Source organism: Castor canadensis, chromosome 9 (genome assembly GCF_047511655.1).
Source record: "Castor canadensis chromosome 9, mCasCan1.hap1v2, whole genome shotgun sequence".
Classification (NCBI taxonomy): domain Eukaryota; kingdom Metazoa; phylum Chordata; class Mammalia; order Rodentia; family Castoridae; genus Castor; species Castor canadensis.
Genome location: NC_133394.1, coordinates 66,004,979 through 66,010,004, shown reverse-complemented (window position 1 = coordinate 66,010,004; position 5,026 = coordinate 66,004,979). Strand labels below are relative to the sequence as shown.

The following is a 5,026-nucleotide window of genomic DNA, read 5'->3' as shown; positions in this document are numbered from 1 at the left end:
TGTATGTTGAATTTTACTAAGTACTTGCTTTCTGGGAGGGCAACAGTATTATGTTCTATCAACTATAAAAGAATCAGGAATTCTATTTTCCTACATCTGTCTAAACTCTTGACAATATTCAGTTTTTTAAACTTTTTCAGACTCAGTAGGTGGTTGCAATATTGCATCAGATTCCTAGTGAATTTGCATATCTTTCCATACATTTGTTATCCATTTGAATATGGTCTTACAAAGACAATCATTATCTTCTTTTCCTTCTTTTGGTGGTACTGGGATTTACACTCAGGATTTGACGCTTGCAAAGTGCTCTACCCCTTGAGCCATGCCTCCAGTCCATTTTGTTCTGATTATTTTGGAGATGGGGACAACGGGTCTTGCAAACTGTTTTCCCTGGATGTCCTCTTATGGTGATTCTCCTGATCTCAGCCTCCCAAGTAGCTACGATTATAGGCATAAGCCAAAGGTGCCTGACTGATAATTGTCTTATATAAAGTATCTGTTCGTATTTTTGCCTCTATTTCTGTAGATTGTTTATTTCTATTCATTAAAATTATTTCTTGTAAAGTGTACTAGCTCTCCACAGATTTAGCAGGTATAAACATCATCTTCCAATGTGTCCATTTAATCTTAGCATCCACATATCCACATTAAAGAATTGTCATTACTTCTTACTTGACTTTGTTTTTTAAGATAATTGTAGATTCGTTTATATGTAGCTTTCGTAAGTAATGCAGGGAAGTCTATTTTTCCCTAATGTTAACGTCTTGCAAATCAATACTACAAAATCACAATCAGATTACTGATTTAGAAATCCTCAAAGCATGATGCCATCACCGTAAGGATCTCTGTGTGGTTCTTTCCCCCTTTCCTAGCCACCTGCCATCTGCTTCCATTTCTTTAGCTTTGCCATTTCAGGGATATTGTATAAACCGCATCATAGGATCTGTAACCTTGCAGCATTGTCTTTGTCACTCATCTGATGGTCCTGACATTGATACATGCAGTTGCCTCTATCATTAGTGCATTCTACTCACTCATGAACAATGTCCCATCATATGGGTGTACCTCAGATTATTTAAGCATGCATCCATCGAAGGACATTCAAGCTATTTCGACCTTGGGTTATTTAAGTAAAGATACATTCAACATGAATGTATTGATTTTATATGAATATTAATTTTCATTCCATCAGGATTTCACCTCTTCAGAATGATTGCCTAAGAATGAATTTTTGAGTTATATATAAGAGTTACTAGAAAACTGATACCCAGAGTAAATATACCACATTCCATTCCCATCTGGGTTTTTTTGGCGGTACTGTGGTTTGAACACAGGGCCTCATGCTGGCGAGGCAGGCGCTCTACCACTTGAGCCACTCCACCAACCAATTTCTCTACATTCATGACATCATATATTATTGTCACTTTTTTTAAAATTTTAGCTGTTCTGATGGGTGCACAGTGATTTATCATAATGGTCTAACACTTGCATTTCCCTAATGACTAGTAATCAAAAGCTTGCTTGTGTACTTTTTAACGCTTCTTCGACTTCCATGGTGATAGGTTTTTGTGCCTTTTGTCTCTGTTCTAATTGCTTTCTTTGGTACTTTACACTGAGTATGTTAGTTATTCTAGATGTTTGTCCTTTGTCCAATCTGAGGTTTCCAACATTTTTTCACTGTCAGTAGTTTTATCTTTTCATGCCCTCAACAGAGTCCTTGACAAAGTAAATTTTTTTTCACTGATTTTCTTATTTTTCAATGCTGAGGATTGAATCTGAGCCCTTGAACCTACTAAGCAAACACTACAGCTGAGTGTTTCTCAGCCCTTTTTTTGTATTGTAATGGATCGTGTTCTTTCCTTAATCTTTGACGGACAAGATTCTCTCCTATATTTTTTTCTAAACATTTTATGTGTTACATTTAAATCTGGACCATTTTGACTTGTATTTTGTACAAATATCATGGTTTAAATCAAAATTCATTCTTTGCCTCATCTGGATGGCCAATTTTTCCAACACCTTTTCCTTCCCCCATTGGATTGCTTTTGTTCTTTGTCAAAAATCAGTAGGCTTATTTGCATGCATATGTTTCCAGGTTCTCTGTCTTATTTCAATGTTCTTTGTGCCTCGCCCCATACCTCTACACCCCCTCTTCTTATGATACCAAGTTTGTAGGCCTCAATTTCAGACAGTGAGTCTTCCCATTTCATTCTTCACTACTTTAGAGCTGTCTCAGGGTCTCTGCCTTTTCATGCAGGTTTTAGAATAAACTTGCCGATGCACACACAAAAGGACTTCCTGGAAACTTTGAATCAATTTAGGGTAACAGACATCTGTACTAGGCTGGCTTTCAAAATTTTCTCCATTCACTTAGGCTTTCTTTCATCATCACTTTTAAAAATATATTTACCAGACAGATTCTGTATCATTTTATTAAGTGTATAATTATTTTATTTTTTTGGAGTGATTATAAGTTGTATTTTGTTTAAGGTTTTTTTTTTCACATCATCATTCTATGTGGAAGTATGATTTATTCTTATATGTTCTGCTATGGCTGTAGACGACCATCTACAATTAAGGATTATTTCATATCCTTTTTTTCCAATCTGTGTTCCTTAATTTTTTCCTTGCCTTGTTGCAATGGCTAAAACTTAATAATTTTATATTGGATAAGAGTGGTAAGAACAAAAATTTTTGCCATGGTCAACATTTTTGAGTGAACAAACTCAAGTCATTCACCATTATTATGTTAACTATAGGGTTTCTGTACATGCTTTAAATTGAGTTTAGGTAGTTATTCTGAACTTGGTAAGAGTTCTTAACAATAATGAGTATTGTATTATAACAAATTTTCATTCAAATATTATGGTCAAGAACTTTTTAATTAACTTGTGAATGATATTCATTAACCTTTTAAGTATTAAATTAAATGAGCTTTGCATACCCAGAAAAAAATTTGATTGAGTCATGGCCTTAATTATTTTTGTTCAATACTGGAATTGACTTGCTAATATTTTGTGGAGTAGTTTTATGTCTAAGTTCATTAGAGGTATTTGTTTATAGTTTTTTGTCTTTCTAGTACTGTTTTTACATGGTTTCTGTGTGTGTATGTGATTTTTTAAAAACTTGGGAATTATTCCCTCTTCTATTTTTTCTGGAAGAGATTTTATGCATTTTGCTTTAATTCTTTTAGCCAACTTAAAAAATTTTAATCAATTCCATCTTTTCTTTTCTTCTTATTGCAAACTGTTACAGATCTTATTTAACACATCTTTTCTAACCTCTGTTTCAAAAGGCGATCTATGAAACATAACTTTTAGTACTTGGGTTTTTAATCTGGCATAATTCTTATTTTGTAGGCTGTATTAGTGAATTTTTATTCTTATTTTCTATACAGTTTAATTCCTAGCAAAGAGGCTTTTCTTTCAACATTAATTTGTCATTCTATACCAACATTCGCATGTTCCCACGTAAGTGGGTATATTCCATTGGTCTACTTTTGTGTTTGTAGTATTGTATTTGAAGTGTTATTGTGATGCCTCTCAATCTTCACAAATTTTCCCCTCTGTTCTTTTGTTAAATCTGTCTTAGAAAACTGTCGAATTTTATTCTTTCATTTAAATTTGAAGATTCAGAGCTTCCAAATATTCCCACATGAAAATCTTATTGCCTCAGCATTTAATAGTTTTATTATTCATAATTGAAATATTGATCAATATTTTATGTATTTGTTATACAAATATTCTATTTCCTTTTAGAAAGGTTTAAAAGTATGTCTGCAAAAATTGTCTATAATGAAAGTTTTTCCCTTCTATTTTTTAATTTTATAAAATAGTAAATTTATAGAATCTTTCAAAAATATAATTGAGCAAATCTTGGTTGTTTTCTTTGGTTGTACTGGTATTTGAACTCAGAGCTTTATGCTTATTAGGAAGGCACTCTACCACTTGAGCCACTCTGGCAGTCCTGTTGGTTGTCTTCTTGTGTAAACCATTCACTCAAACTCAAGATTCCTGAAGATTTTTTTCTCTTTTGTTGATAAGTGAAATGGGTAGTACTTGCTTACTAATTTATAAAGTAACTTTTCTAGAATGGAAGTGTTTTTATGGGATATGATCACAAGAAGAAAGGACAGAGATTTGACACAAGGTTGATTGTTACCTGCTCTTTTCCATGGTCTATTGCTTGACACCATTGGGTCAGCCTGTCTATGTCAAGCTGATGCTTGTGGCCAGAGCTAATGCTGCTTTGGATATGATCCTCCTGCACCACAGTAGCCAGACTATTCTCTCCCCTCTCCAAGGGCTTCTCTTCACTTTATGGTCTCTTGCTTTGCTGCTTCTGCTCTTATTCATTTCTTACATCAGTCTTGTTCTGAGAATTTGTACACTCCAAGCCTGCTCCTGTGTTGATGATTTTGGCTCTTTCTCTTCCACTATCTGGAATGATATTGCATGGATACGGTTATTGTTCAATATCCCTTTCCCCCTTCTTATTTCTACCCTGAGGTCCTCTCTCTGGAGGCTTCCTACCCTTATCACCCTTGATTTGCAACCGCCCCTGTGCTCCTTTCGTGCTTTATTTCCAGCTTACAGCTATGACCATGAGTTTTGACTGCTTTTCTCACTAGAATGTAAGCTATGTGAAGGCACGGATGGTATCTATTTCCTTACCAATAGATCTGCGATACGTAGAATAGTTCAGAATATGTGTAAGACAATAAATGTTAGTCATTTTCAAAAGCATATAGTAAAATAATGCTATAGCTTTTCTAGATTCATGCTAGTGTGTAATAAAAACTGATATAAGTGAGTATGTTTCTTTAATAGCAACAAGGAATAAACTGAAGTATATATGCACATAAAGTTTTTTTCCCCTAAGTATATCTTTATGTATAGTTATAGGTAAAATGAGAAAAAAATTACTTATTTTTCAACTGGTATTTGCCATTAGAAAAGAATATGATATTATTATGTACATTTTAGTACAAATATGAACACTGAAAAAATTTCTCTGCAGTAATTCT

General features: G+C 33.8%; 1 non-coding gene across 1 annotated transcript; it reads right to left on the bottom strand.

Annotated features, from left to right (window-relative positions):
• Positions 1–1,309: 1,309 nt before the first annotated feature.
• On the bottom strand, positions 1,310–1,382 carry Trnaa-cgc (transfer RNA alanine (anticodon CGC)). Its single transcript has one exon. It is a non-coding gene; the product is annotated as a tRNA-Ala (tRNA).
• Positions 1,383–5,026: the final 3,644 nt, after the last annotated feature.